Source organism: Amblyraja radiata, chromosome 31 (assembly GCF_010909765.2).
Source record: "Amblyraja radiata isolate CabotCenter1 chromosome 31, sAmbRad1.1.pri, whole genome shotgun sequence".
Classification (NCBI taxonomy): domain Eukaryota; kingdom Metazoa; phylum Chordata; class Chondrichthyes; order Rajiformes; family Rajidae; genus Amblyraja; species Amblyraja radiata.
In genome coordinates this window covers 26,807,119-26,823,539 of record NC_045986.1, presented here as the reverse complement: position 1 = coordinate 26,823,539, position 16,421 = coordinate 26,807,119, and positions in this window count along the sequence as shown.

Sequence of the window (16,421 nt, the reverse complement as noted above, 5' to 3'; positions counted from 1 at the left end):
GCTAATAATTGCACAATGTTCATTTCCATTCACATCTCTTAAGCAAATGAAGAGGTTCAACAGGAAATTATCACTGTTTAAATATAAAGTATTTCTATTTTAAAGCTAGGCATTTTTTTTTCCTTTCAGGATAGATTTCAAAATGCCCTGAGGACAAGCCTTTAGATTAGTCTCATGGTACAGCTAGATGGATTATTGATAAGCAAAGATGTGAAAGGTTACTGTGGACAGCTTTGAGATTATAATTAAATGGCAGAGCTCAAGAAGTTCAATAGCAGACTCCTGCTCCTAACACATTCAGCCACCTATCCTTGACATTCGATAGTATCAGCTTTGCCGAGTACCCCAATATTAGCATCTTGGGCATCATCATTGACCGGCACATACAATGGCTAAGAGCACAGGTCATGCTGAATAGCTTGCAGAGTCCGAAATCTATAAGCCTTTTCACCATCAGCAAGGCACGGTTAGGAAAGTGATGGAACATCCTCAATTGCCAAGACGAATGTAGATTCAATAACACTTTTGCAGCTTAATGACATCCAGGACAAGACTTAATTGCAGCCCATCAACCACCCTAAACATTTATTTGGATGTGGAACTTATAATTATCTGAAAAGTTTCAGTAGGAGGAGGATGGAACCGTATTCTAGTATTAATTCTGCACACATCAACCTGCCACCAGAAAGCCAGATGCAGCTCAATGAAAAGGCAGCCAAGCAGCAAACTTTTCCAATTAGAGATCCAGGGATTTTTGTTTTAAGAAATCAGTTTGCACACTGGTAATAGTTACAGAATTTATTGCATCTATTTCTGACTGAAGCCTTTTATTGAGTTGCCGCATTGCTTTGTAAAGAGCTACATTTTTCCTCACCCACTTCTTTTCCATCCAGTCTGTACATAAAGCCTTTTTAAAACAGTTTTCTCTCTCCCAGTAATATTTCTGTGCACCAGAATTAAAGACAACAGATATGTTGAAGCCACTGGACATGTGACAAATCTAAGACATTCTATGTCAGTTTATTTTACTGCTTTTAATAGCTATTTCTTGTTATAACAATAATAAATTGTATTTATATAATTTAATGTACTATCATGCACCATTGAGTACTAAAGAATGTTAACACTGAGCTACAGGACAGATGAACAAAAGCTTGCTCAAAGAGGTAAGTGATAATTAACATTTTAAAGGAAGAAGGGGATGTTTAGATGGGCAATTTTAAATCTTTGGTGCTGAGCAATTGCCGTCATTCAGAAAAGTCAAGAATGTTTAATTGCCATATGTACCACAATGGAAGAATGAAATTATTTCCTACAGCAGCATAAAAAGTATGTGAACACAGTACTCAATAGATAACATAAAACAAAAAAAGTTTAATGAATAATAAAATCTAATATTAATGCAGAACAAAACAAAAGCCAAAAGTCCCCAGTTGCAACTATAACAGTTCATAGTTCAAAGTTTAGCTGCTGCTGTTTGTAGTGTTCAACAGCCAATTGGCAGTTGGGAAGAAACGGTTCCTGAACTTGTTTAGTTTTTTTTTTAAATTTAAAGACACAGCACGGAAACTGGCCCATCGAGTCCACACTGACCAACGATCCTTGCACACTAATAGATCCTACACACACAAGGGACAATTTTACATTTATACCAAACCAATTAATCTACAAACCTGTACGTCTTTGGAGTATGGGAAGAAACCAAAGATATCGGAGAAAACCCATGCAGGTCACGGAGAGAACGTACAAACCCCATACATACAAGTACCCATAGGCAGGATCGAACCCAGGCCTCTGGCACTATAAGGCAGTAGCTCTACCGCTATGCCATTGTGCCGATGGAGATAACGGTTTTCAGACAACTATACCTTCCTGTTGGCAGGAATGAAATGAGATTGTGGCCAGGATGGTGTGGGTTCTTGATGATGCTGGCTGCCTTGGGGCAGTGTCCACCACTTTTTGTAATCTCTTTCGTCCCTGGGTGTTCGAGTTACCGAACCAGGCTGTGTGCAATCAGTCTATACGCTCTCCTCCGTATACCTGTAGAAGTTCAAGAGAGAATTTGTCAACATACCAAATCTCCTCAATCTTCCAAAGACGTAAAGGCGTTGATGGCCTTTCTTCGCGATTGCATCAATGTATTGGGTCTAGGACCGATCTTCAGAGGTATGCACACTCAGGAACATGAACTTGTTGACTCCTCCCCCACTGACCCATTGATAAAGACAGGTTTGTTTATTTTCGTCCTTCCTGTTCTAAACTCTAACAGCTCCTTGGACTTAATGACATTGAGAGCAAATGTTGTTGTTCTAATACCATTCAATCAGACGATCGATTTCAATCAAATGATCAATCTACCTCCTACACTATGACATCATTCCCCATAATTTGTCCAGCAAGTAGTGTTGTTGGCGAAAAGATGGAGTTGGAACTGTTTCCAGCTACAGTCATGGGTATATGAACCAGGGGAATGAACACACAGCCTTGAGGTGCCCCAGTGCTGATGGCTATCAAGGAGGCAGTGTTGTTGCCAATTCAAATCGATTGTCGTCTGTTGATGAGGAAGTTGAGGATCCAGTTGCAAAGGGATACACAGAATTCCAGTTCCCTGAGCTTGGATAACAGGTTTAGAGGGGGTGATGGTGTTGAATGCCAGGCTGTAGTCGATGAACAACGGCATGATGCATGTGTTTTTATTATCCAAGTGGTCCAGTGCACAGTGGAGAACCACTGAGATATGGTGATTGGATTTCCCAAAGTATCGGCAAGGGATGGAGCAGTAGGAATCTTTTATAGTGGAATAGCAACGGTCGAGGGTGCTTATCATCCACTGGTACTGGCCTTGTTAGTCCCCAGCTATGATAAGAAATGCGTTGGCATACGATGTCTGGTTAATCATGAGACACCTTCAGGCTGGAGGGCTGAGTCTGGAGAGCTGGGGGTGAGCCAAATCTCTGTGAAACAGAGCACCCAGCATTACCTCATCTCTCTTTGATAAAGCAGCTTGGGCCTTAAATTCTCAACCTTATTTTTTTGGAACTGTACATTAACATGTAGGATGGTAGGGACAGGAAGGGGTAATAGTCCCTTCCACTTTAGCCTTACATGCAGGCCGTGTTTCTGACCACAATGGTGGTCTCCACGGTATTTTCTGGCATTGTATTCACTGTAAGTGCGATCTTCTGCAAGGTTGGAGACTCCCCTGCCACCAGTTGGTAACTCGCACTCCAGATAGTGTAATCCATGTAATTGGACTAGCAGCTTGTGAGTTATTAAAGTGATTAAAACTGAAGTTGTTTATTAGGCTAGAATAAAATAATTCAATTTCTATGACTGCAAAAGGTTACAGTGTTAAGGAGGGTTATGGCTATGCAGATATTCATTACCAAAGATGGGAACTTTTTGAAATTTGAGGCATTGTCCCAAATTAAAGAAACGCACGGATTATGAGGTTAGTTATTTCAGAAATAAGTGTACAGATATACAAAGTTGACAACAAAGATTTTCGGTAGTAGATCAACTTTGATGGCTGAACTGGTAGATGCCATTCAGATTGTGTGTGGTACATCGTTAATTTCATCATTAATAATGCCTGTTCTTTTGCAGCCCTTTGAGAGTTGTAGGGGAGGGGGTCTCACAGGCTGGAGAACAATAAAGAATATTCACTTTGGAGTTGTAAACCAGTGTGGCCTCAATAATTGAATTAGATAATAATTGAACAGAACTTTCCCATTCTGTACTGACTGAGGACAGTTTGTATTATAATCTATCATTAACAACATTATTGGGAGAAAAGGCCCCAGGGACACAATTGAGATAATTTGGTTACTTGTTTGATGTCCAGTTCTGCATTAATTCCTTCCCTGATCATTTACAGTGTGGCTTGAGGTTGTGAGGGGACAGTGAGTTGAGTCTATCTGCTCTCTCCTTGATGGCATTTCTCCACAGCAAAGCTGTTTATTGGAGCAGATATGTGGAAACCATTGGGCCTGTGACAAATCTGAGACATCCCAACTCAATTTGCCAGCTTTTAAGCGCTATTTCATGTTACTCATAACAGAATAAATTATATTTATATCGTTGAATGCAGTATCATGCATCATGAAGTTCAAACTGTTTTATTGTTCTGGCATTACCCAGTGAACACGACATTGTGAGCAGAAGGCACAATGATTAAAAGACTACATTACCTAATCCCACTCCTGTCCCCCAAAGCTGCCGAAGTTGTCGGTCCTTCGGTTGAACCAAGCAATTCTTCTGTCGAGCCACCGACCGGCGAGACATCCCATGGTTAGACACAAAGTGGAGCGGAACGGAGCTCTATGATCTTTGCGCCGAACAGCCTCTCGACTTCCCGCCTCTCGACTCCTGTGAGGGGATCTGCGGGAAACCGCGCGCGTGGCTCACGTGGCCAGTCCAACGGCTGCTGAAGGGCGAGGTGGGTCTGAGAGGAAGGGCTTGAAATAGGATTGATTTTGGGGAATAGATTGGGATTGAAGAAGAGATTGGGATTGGTTTTGGGGAAGAGATTGGGATTGAAGAAGAGATTGGGATTGAAGAAGAGATTGGGATTGGTTTTGGGGAAGAGATTGGGATTGGTTTTGGGGAAGAGATTGGGATTGGTTTTGGGGAAGAGATTGGGATTGATTTTGAAGAAGAGATTGGGATTGGTTTTGGGGAAGGGATTGGGATTGGTTTTGAAGAAGAGATTAGGATTGGTTTTGGGGAAGGGATTGGGATTGGTTTTGAAGAAGAGATTGGATTGGTTTTGAAGAAGAGATTGGGGTAGTCTTGGAGGAAGGATTGGCAGAGAGGAAGATGGCAGGGATTGACAGGTAGAGAATTCAATGAGAGAGGCAATGAATGAAGGGGGCTGAGGAGGATATCGGAATGCAAGCGATGAATGATGTCTTACACTTAGCCCATCCTTGAGCTACACAGGGACAGTTATATGACTGAGCAGTTCTTTATTTTGAGATGGCGAGCATGATTGGAAGGGTGAATGGTTGAAGAAAAAAATTGAGATGCACTGTGTGCTTAATGTGATTAATATATTTAGTGACATTTGTCTGATTGGTAGATAAAGTAAGCTGTGGTCACTAGGTCGTTAATGAGGGACAGGCCAAACATTGTCTTGTGCTTAAACAGAGTGCATGAACCTTTGTCCCAATTCACTGAATGTCTGTGTCATCCGCTTAAAACTTTAGGTGAAGGCATATAATAATTGAGAAAGGAGCTGTGCTGTTCAGTAAGAGCAACTCAAGACTTTTGTTTTAATGTTCCATGGCAAATAATTATTTGTGTTTCTTTCAAACAAAACGATCTCCAGCCAATGGTGGTGAAGAAACACCTGAGCCACAATGTACTGTACGTAACTGTTCTACAATATATTGTAGCCTAAATTATTAGGCATGATAGAGATTTTCCAATTATCTACTTTGTGTGGCTTTCTTAGATTATTTTTAACCAATTATCGTGATCCCCCAACCCATTTATCGACTGTAATTTGATTATTTGCAGTGGGAAGAACGTGAAGCCGAGTTTTACAATGTTTGTGACATGCACTGTGGAGACATAATACACAGTTAGTTGGAGGAACAAGACCTTATTAATTCATGAAAAGAACATTGTTCTTCAATGTTATTGTTTTTTTATATAGCAAATTGCAAACCATGTAAAGCTGTTTAGCCTAGAGTAAGAAATCTCTGATTGTGTATTGGGACCCCAGTGCTGATGACATTTCTTCATCAAGTTTTTTAATTTTCCAGTGCCTTCAAACTCTATTGGAATCTGAGGAAGTAAATAAATGAAACTCACAGTTGCTGAGGAGTGGGATGACTTTTAGAGTCATAGAGTTATGCAGCACGCAAACAGGCCAATCGTTCCAATTTGTCCATGCCAACCAAGATGCCCCATCCAAGCTGGTCCGATTTACCCACTCTTGACCCATATCCTTCTAAACCTTTTTTTATCTATGTAACTACAAATGTCTTTTAAATATTGTTATTGTACTTGCCTCAAGTATATGCACCACCCTTTATGAAAAGGTTGCTCCAGAGGTTCCTATTAAATCTTTTGCTTCTCACCTTAAATCTCTGCCTCCCTAGTTCTTGATTCCCCTACCCTGGAAAAAAGACTATCTATACTTCTTATTATTATTTTACACACCTCAATACGATTACCCCTCAAGTTCCAATTTTAGTCTGCCCAACCTCTGCCCTCTGGTCCTGCTGCTGACAATATGCCCCTGGCTGAAAGTTTGTCATTTGAGTTGAAGACAAAATGCTTGTGACTAATTTTTTTATTTGAGTTTCTTGAGGACATTTATGCTTCAAGATTCACCAGATGAAGAACAGAAAAAATGAATGGTCCCGACCTGAAACATTGCCTATTCATTCCCCCCACAGATGCTGCCTGACCTGCTGAGTTCTTCCAGAACACTTGTGTTTTGCTCCAGATTCCAACAGTGGTCTGCAGTTCCGTGCATCTCCTTGATCATTGAAACTTGTGCTCCAGCACATTTCACAATTTGAGTATACATTAGTGGGAATCTTGACCAAAGGACTCAGTAGAATTAGGATTAGAGCTTCAATCATTGCCTTGTTTGTAGTGAGCACATTATTCATGAACTGCGTTTGATTAATTTTGTACACATTACTGAATTATGAAAAATTATTTCCCAGAAATTCACCCGTAATTTGTATATGAGTTCTTCGGTGTCTTGCTGTTATTACTCCACTGTTTCTCTGAATTTGAATAGAGTCCTGTTTCTAATCCATTTGAGTGAAAAGTATGTAAACAAATAACACAAAGTACTAGAGGAACTCAGCAGGTCAGACAGCATCTGTGGAGGGAATGGACCGGCAACATTACAAGTTGTGGTCCCCAACCTCAAGAAGGGTCCCAACCTGAAACATTATCTGTTCATTCCCTTCACAGTTGCTGCATGGCCAGCTGAGTTCACGTTAACTCAAGTTAAAACTTAATGGTTTGCTCAAGATTTCAGCATCTGCAGTTTCTTGTGTCTCTAAACAAAAAGCACATTAAGCATCTTCCAGAACTCTTTTATCCACAGGCTCAGTATTTGATGATTGTCCTTTTATTAAATCTTGCTTAAAATAAAGTGCTTTCATACTCAACACTTTCAGTTGTTCTTTCTCACCCTTGTGATTCAGCATTTTCAAATCTTTTGGTGTTTTCTAGTTTCCAGAAAAATTCAGGAGAATCTGAAGATGAAAGTTTGTACAGAGAATGATGGATTATATTATGGCCCACATCCAAGCTTGGTTTGTTCTGGCAATTTCAGACAGAATACAACGCAAGCCTGGTTCGAGAGCAATACAAGGCACAATGCAAAAACTATGGCCTTCAACAAGGACATACGCAACCAGCGATTGGTACAAACCAACTTGACCTGCGCTTCTCAGAGCTATGGGCAGCCAGTGGTGTTTCCACTACCAGCAACAGTTTCACACTGTGGACAGCAATCCAATGTAGAACTCTTCAGACAGAAGCCTAACCTTGGAAACTCCATGAGGGACAGAGGCAATACAAACTCTATGTCGCTCGTAGAATCCAAGGTTTTACCAACAGAGTGGGAATCATATTCACAGGATTCTGAGAGAAATATAAACATTAATCGGAGTAAGGGATCTGCTGAGATTAAGAAAGAAACCCACAGGAAGCAGAAGAAATACTTTCATGGGGATGAGAATTTGCCTCCAACAAGGTTAAGCAGTCAAGATGTTTGTGGCACAAATCTCTCGCACGTCTTTGAGAATCATTATGATTCAATGAGTTTTGATTCTCCAAATAACGTCAGCCAATCATTGATAAATGGGCAACCCAATGCACAACGCTCTGTTTTGAAATCATCCCGAACATCTGCAAGTCTGCATCGCTCAATGATCAGGCTCAGTGATAGTGACTATAAAGCAAGACACATTTCAAGCAAAGCTGCACACACTAATTTGGCCCACTACCCTTTAGACTATTTACATTTTCCTCTTGGTAATGAAAGAGAGGAATCTTCAGTAAATATGTATCCAAATAAAACAAAAAGCCAAGATATATCAAAGACACCGGACTGCGATTGTTCGGTTTTATATAACGATTGTCTTCTGAATGATAAATGGTCACATCCTGTGTTGCATGTGCCTGAACTTTGTTCAAACACCAAGAGTTGGTTGTGCCCTCCTGGGCTAACATGCATTTATGGCAGACATGAGATTGCTGCCAGTGGTATGATAATTTCTGAATCAGAGGTTTCTGTAGGTGACTGTCACAAAACCTCCCATGTTATTGCCTCTGATAGGAAGATCCAGGAAATGACTGGCACACTAACATTTCCCCAAAAGGACATAAAAGACTTGCATCACCCTTGTGCTTTGCGTCGAACATGTGCAGGTATTTTATGTTATATTCCAACAAAGTCAATAGACTTGTCTGACTCTGTGATTGAAATGGAGACTAATCGGAGAATGCCAGATGAAGGAAAAAAATCAGGTACTGAAGACATGTTTTCAAATGATGTGGAAAATGAGAAAATGTTATCAGAAAAGTCTATGGACTCCAGCCTGAAACATCGAGTTAAACCCCGTTATCCTGGCATCATGAGTAATATTTACAACAAACACCACAGAACTATGAATGATTTGCAGAAACAGGAGTCTGGCCAAAGCCCAGTTTATGGAGGTCTCTCCCTGGCACCGTGTGAGAACAATTCAACTTGGGGAAATTTCTGCAGCAAGGTACAGGGGGAAGAAATACTTGATCTGGAGACAATAGCGGATGAAAACGGAGCAGTGGAAATGAATCCAAATTCAGATTATTCAGAGAATTCCACTCCTTGGCGAGGAGAGGGAAATAACGATGGAGAAAACTTTAACATGACAGTGGCAGATAATACAACTTCTTTCAGCTGGGAACATGAACCAATCCTAATGGTATCTTTAAAATGTAATGTCACAACAAAGCAGCTCCTGCAAACATTCCCATCGATGGACAGCCAGATGTTACAGGTAAGATGATAATAATTGTACAACAAAAATATGACTTCCCAAATCAATTATCTCTTGACTGAAAGTATGAGGTGATGTGATTTGATGAGAGCTCTTGATTTTGATGAGAGTTTCTGAGCTTGGGTTATGGTGACTTCTCATTTAGTTGCTTCAAATGGGAGAATCTTTCTGTTTATTGGTTATGCTGTTTGATTTATTGTGTGCGCTGTGCCGTTCGACATTTGTCATGTCAGAAAAAAAAGTTATGGATGTGGAGAGACTTATTAAGTCTAATCCATTGCATCATCGATGAATGTGCTTGATCATTGTCAGACAGCACACATTGTGAAGTTTGGAGGAACACTGCAAATTAGACTTCAACTTCAGAATCATAAATATTGCAGTTCAGATAAGGTTTATTCAGCCTGTAGTTTTTGTGTTGACTCCCTGAAAGAGTTACATAGAGTCATAGAGTATACAGTGTGGAAACAGACCCTTCGGCCCAACTTACACTGGTCCTTTACCCTGCTGCAAATGTTTCTCCTTCATGTATTTATCCAACTGAATTTTGAAGGTTATTCCATAAAGCAGAAGCTGAATCTGCTTTCACTTCCCATTCAGATAGTGCATTCCTGATTTTCATAGTGACTGAATTTAACAGAAAAATCTCGCACTGCCCGACCTATTATTCAATTGTCAGTCCCCTGAAATGTGGTCTATTTACAGATTATTCTGCCATTGGAAACAATTTCTTCTTATTTACTCCTTATGCTTTGTCATTTTCAATACTATGATTAAATCTCTCATTAACCGTTCTGTTCCAAGAGAAATCCTATTTTCTACAACATGCAATCCTGGTTCCATTTTTAGTAAACTGACTGTGTACTTTTTTTTTTAAAGACTGTAGTATTCATTGTAATCTTCAGTGTTCAGGATTAACACAATTCTCTACCTTTACTGACTTAAACAGGATGTACAATCTGAATTGGGAGTGTTTTGTCAGTGTTTAGGCCCAAACATTGTGACAGCACTGAATAGCTGCTCAATTCTTTCTAAGTAGAGTAAGTTTGCAGAACAAGGCAAACAGGGCCTCCCCCCCTAAATCCTGCCCAGATATTTAAATGACTTTTAAGACCATGCAATTTAGAGTTAATTAGAATTCATGAGATGAATTATAGATTCATCTCATGAATTCTACACTATATTTGTTTATTTGCACTGAATTATTGCACTATATTTGTTTATTTATTGAGTATGTTGAATGTGTATGTATACACACTGAACTTTCTTTTTAATCCCGTTCTGTACTAAGTTTACTTGTTCTGTTGTGCTGCAGCAAGTAAGAATTTCATTGTCTTATCTGGGACATATGACAATAAAACACTCTTGACTCTTCAGTCCTCATTTTTTTCTATGTCATTGGGTGAAATTTAGGTTGTAGTGTGGATGGGTGGTAGGATCCTTGATTGTTGAATAAATACAGTGGGCTTGGTAATGTTAATGTGTATTAACATTAATACTTTGCTGGAATTCCTTGCATGTATGACAATTGACTTTGTAAAATTAGATTCAAAAATATATAATGAGAGCGGCCACTTCAGTCTTTAATTTGTGAAAACTCTACCAGTCCATAAACATAAATTCATCTCCACAATGCACTTGAATTTGAGTCTATGTTTTGCACAAAATATTTCACCTTGGGATGATAAAAACGTACACAAAGAATTTGTAAAACATGTAGATAGGGAGTGAACTTGTCGCCCATCTAACCCCGCATAACTGATAAAATATGCCTGCTGCAAAATCGATGCAAATCTGTGATCATGATGTAATGTGCATAAATGTGATTTTGTCTTAAGTTGTTGAACTTTGGCTATATTCCCGTTGGAACGATGGACTGGAATGCCTATTGACTTGGGTTTTGTTTTTGACAGAGAACTAAATATCGAGGATTTTCTTTGGATGATAGGACAAAGATACCCGTGGAAAGGTAAAGCATTGTGTGGGGAATAGGTGAAAGATATTTAAGACTGCTTGATACAAGTACAGGCAGTTTTCAGTCCCCACCAAAACAGTCAAGACAATATAGGGCTTGAAAACAGAATTTCAGTTTTATTTGCACCAACAGTCTAGAAACCATACAACAAAGGAACAGTTAGGAAAAAATAGATTATATACATCTTATGCATTCTGTAGAATATAGAACTTTAAGGAATACTTTGAAAGGAACTGATATGATAGACACATTTGCTGCTAATGCAGGTGTGTAAGATAATTGAGATAACCTTTAAGCTAGAGCATTAATTATTCAGCAGCAAAGTTTGGAAATATTTCTTAGTACAAAAATTGGTGAAGCGTGGCACTCACAATTAACATTTAAAATGTGAATTCCACCGACTAATATCAGGAGAAATCTGACAGCGTGCAGAACAAACACTTAATTCAAGACTGACACTTTTTGGAACACATTTGCTGATTGTTTAATTCTCATCAACATTTTTACGTAAATGGTAAAGGATTATTACAGATCTGTGTGCAGCCAAATTAACAATAAGAGCACAGGAACTGTCTTTGTTAATTACTGTATTTAAGTCAGGTTTAACCAATACCCTTCCACAGTTCTGTGCTCCATTTCCTTTAGATCCATGTCACTGATTTGTCAAGAAACATAGTTATATAATAGTGCTATTTTTTTGTACTATTATGCAATTGACATTTGATTTCTTTTTTTGGTGTGAAATATCATCATGATAATTTCTGGGTAATTTAGCATCATTCCAGAAACATGACCAGATACTACCAGGATGTAAAGGCATTTAAGAGGATGCAGAGGAGGTTCACCATCTGTTCCAATCCAATTTCTCTGTTGAAGTGTGCAGATTACATCATCTCTCATGCAACTTTTTTTAGGGTCGCTCGGACCATGTTGAACAATCTGGTCTTCCAGTTGGAATGATGGACTGGAATGCCTATTGATTAACTCCCTCAAGTACATTTCATTCTTTGTGCCATTTCCTCCTTTTCATAACATCCAAACTGATCAGGTAATTCCCACCCCAAAGTCATCCACACACTAGGTTCTGATGAGTCCTATTCAACACCATTGAACACATACATGTATTGTTTTCCTACCTGTCGACCCTGCATCACCAGGCTCTAATTTTCTACTTTTCTACTTTTTAATGGATTTTGGTTATAGCGACGGGCCTACTGACGCTGCCAGCGCCTCTCCCAGAGAGCCGTTCTTCAGCAGCTGCTGCACCGTCGGGTTGATGCCGTTGCTGTTGCGCCTCACGTTATTGCCTCTGGGGCAGCACTTTCTTCGGGCCTCTGCCACTAACAGGACGCACTCAGTCACTGTAGCGCTCCCTCCCCTCTCAACAGCTGTCATTTCTTCCTGTTAGCTGTCACTTTGTCCAGTCGGCCTCTCCTCCCATCACCACCACCTCCTCAGATGTCGGCGACTGCGGGGTAGAAGGAGGAGGAGGAGGAGGTGGCGGTGGAGCGGGGAGCAGACAAAGTGATGGCTGACATGGAGAAGCAGCAGCTGGTGAGAGGGGAGGGAGCCCCATGGTGACTGAGCGTGTCCTGTTGGTGGCGGTGGCCCGAAGAAAGTGATGTCTCCAGAGGCTACAACGTGAGCTGCAACAACAGCCATGTAAACGGGACCATGCGGTAGCCAGTGAATAAGGGCCCACTGATGCAGACCAGCGGCATTGACGCCTAGCTTTAAGCTGAAAAGACACAAAGTGCTGGAGTAACTCAGCAGACTGGAACAGTCTGAAAAAAGGTCCATCCCATCAAGTCTTTAATTCTATTGACATTAAATTACACGAAGGATCAATTTTACAGCAACCAAATAACTTACAGGCATGCCTTTGGAATTTCAGAGACAAGTCACAGTGAAATGCTTTGCTTGCATCCCCAAGGTAAGCAAATAGTCACCACATAGAGGGCGCTTACAAAGTTACAAAGTACCTCCGTGCCAGGTCCCCCTTTGTTCTCTCCCCCCTCCCCTCCCCCGTCCTCCTCCCTCATGGCGGTCCCCCCAGGCGGCATCCTCCTTTGTTCCTTTCCACACATACAGTCTCCGAGGTCAGTATTGAACCTGGGTCTCTAGAGGTGTGAGGCAGCAGCATTACCTGCTGAGCTGCCATTACATTTAAACAAAGATTTTATGTTGTCAAAATGGAGATTGCAAAGATCTAATTAATGTAAGATCCAGTGGCAACATTTAGAAATTTCCGAATGAGCCACAGATGGCAAATTTGTGCTTTAAAGATAATGGAAACTTTCTCTTCAAGTTTAATTATCATGTCTTAATTTCATGCAATGCATGAGGGATTGGAATAGTACTAATGTGGTGATATATTATATTTATATTCAGCATTTGGTACTAATAAGTAGTTACAAGGGTGTAATATAACACAATTTTCTTTCAGACCCAATTTGTTTTACTTATCTCCTGACACTCTTACAATACTGAACCATTATGTAGCAGCTGGAATATCATGTCCAGTTCTCCGTGCAATACATTAAATTAAGTGTTGGGGTCCTACACTTGAAATTTGTAAGAATTATATCAGGGATGAATGATTTCAGTAACGTGAAGAAACTTAAGTTGTTCCATGAAAGCTTAAGAAGAGAATTAATAGAAGTTTTCAAACGCATGATAGATTTTGATAGAATAAATGTGGAGAACATGTTTCCCGTAATAAAAGTGGATGAACACAGATTTACACGGCCAGCACAGTTACGCAGCTGGTAGAGCTGCCTCACAGTGTTAGAGAATGGGTTCAATCCTGACATTGGGTGCTGTCTGTGTGGAATTTGCAGGTTTTCCATGTGACTGTGTGTGTTTCCTCCGGGTTCTCTGGTTTCCTCCCATATCCGAAAAGACGGCGGGCTTGTAGGTTAATCAGCCTCTGTAAATTGCCCCCAGTGTGTGAGGAATGAATGAGAAAGTGGGATAACATAGAATGAGTGTGAATCAGTTGGTGGGCCAAAGGGCCTGTTTCCATGCTGTATCTTTAATAATATATATCAGTTGGCAAGTAACAGCTCTATATTACCAAAACCAAAATCACACACAGCAAAATGTCTCTTTTGAGTTCATGGCTTTGAAAGATGTTGCACACAACCTATGGAAATGAAGCATTTGTGTGAACACTGAGAACCATTTGAAAGATGATTTAGTCAGCATCTCATTCCCATCTCAGTTGGACTTGCTTAAGTGTTTCTTTTAAGTGAAGCATTTGCAGCAACTGCTGTTAGTCTGTGTCTGCTTCCCGCTGTAACAACACAGGGTCAGTGGGACGTCTCTTGTACTTTTGCGTTTCTATGGAGATGAGTACAGATGGGGCTCAGCGGGTTAGGAGTAGTCTGATGTAGAATAAATCACGCAATGTGGTAGATTTATGTGCTTAAGGAGAGTGTAATGGAAAGATCAGAAACATTTGACTGCAGTCAAACCTGACAGACTTCACAATTAGATTAAAATTTGTTTGGGGTTCAATATTGCAGAAGATTTATGATGTATATTCTGAAAAATCATTTAAATCAATTTAGAAGTGGCAAACAGTTTGAAAATATTTTTTTTATACACTCATCAAAATCATGAGGAATTTTAAGAAACACCTATATAATCCCGACAGAGTCAGTGTAACAATAAACTGTGAATGTCAAATTATTATTTTTTACTCGTAAATCCGAATTGCATGCAAAAGTGGAGGCATTGCATTTTGTTGTTCAAAAAATAGTGTAAAGAGGGAATGGGGAAATAAATCATTCACTACTAAACACCTTTCACAATAGCACTGTTGCAATCAAACCATCAAATATTGACTGCAGTTTAAGGTTTTTGCAAATGGAAAATACTGGAGATGTTGGAAACCTGAAGGAAGACAAAAAAATGCTGAATATACTAGGAAGTTGGGCAGCTTCTCTGGAGAGCGAAACAAATTAACATTTCAGTCAACGCTTTTTATTCATTAGAAACAGTTTCTGAAGAATGGTGTAGGAAGGAATTGCAAATACTGGTTTACACCAAAGATAGACACAAAATGCTGGAGTAGTCACAGGACAATACAATTCACACTATTTCTGCCTTTAGAGATGCTTGACACTTTGAGGTCACATGTTGACTGGTTGTAAACCAACTTGATAATGAACTAGCCTGCTGGATGTACAGTTTTGCAAAAATCTGACCTTCAATGATTCAGTTTATCTTCCATTGTCCAGTTGAGTGGAAATTAGTTCAGGACCTCAGAAAGATATGGGAACCTCTTGGTATTGCTGTGAAATTATATTCTGCACTAACATCAAACTCTAGTGCAATGAATAGAACAAAGGAAAAGATACAGAAGACAGAATATAGTTCTCAGTATCGTACCGCACTACGTCTTGTACTTATGTATGGCTTGATTGTGTTAATAGATAATATGATTCAATTGGATAGCCGGCAAACAATGTATTTTTAATGTATCTTGTACAAGTGACAATAATAAACCAATACCAACCTGAATTTCATCGAGAGATCGCACTTTCAGAAGAAGGAAGAAAACTGGCTTCAGCAGGCAAGAAAAGGCGATTCAGTTTCATTTAAAAGTTTGATTGAATATTGGTAGCAAAGCAGGGATACATTATTCACCTTGAGCATGGAGCTATGTGTGTGTGTGTAAATGATTCTGACATTTGTTTCTTTTAGCAACTTAAAACCATGTCACAAAAGGCTTCTTTCACGGTGCCTTTGTGCTTGGCGCAATGCTACGCAACAGCATTATGCTTCAGCTATATCACTACAGAAACATCAGTTGCTGAGGAAAGGACTACATGCGTTGTACTGGGCAGTACAGTTCACCCAAATGCAGAAGGAATTTTTGGAGAGAAGGCAATACAGACAAGTCTTGGCTCATTGCTTTAACCAAGTGAGTGTTATCAGAATCATAGAGAGTTAGCAAGTGGGAACATGGGCAGTCCCTCACAAATATTGTATGCTTAACTTTAATTATCTTTGTTAGCGGGTCACGCCCCTCCCTTTGATAAAATGTCTAAGTGTAGATGAGTGGGATGCTAGTTTTTGGATGGGGATTCTAATTTATACTCACACTCTGCCATTCAAGAGTCAAGAGCATTTTATTTTTATGCATATAAAGGAACAATTATTTTTTTCCTTGCAGCAGCAAAATAGGTTTATAAACACATTACTCAATAGATTATACAATAAACAAACAAGAAAATGAAGATCAATAAATTAAAAAAAACAATGCAGTGCAAAACAAAAACAAAGCCCGAAGTCCCCAGTAAAACCAAGGTAGTTCTTAGTTTAGTTGAAGTTCGTAGTGCTCAATAGCCTGATGGTTGTTGGGAAGAAGTTGTTCCTGAACCTGGACGTTAAAGTTGCTATACCTTCTTCCAAATGGC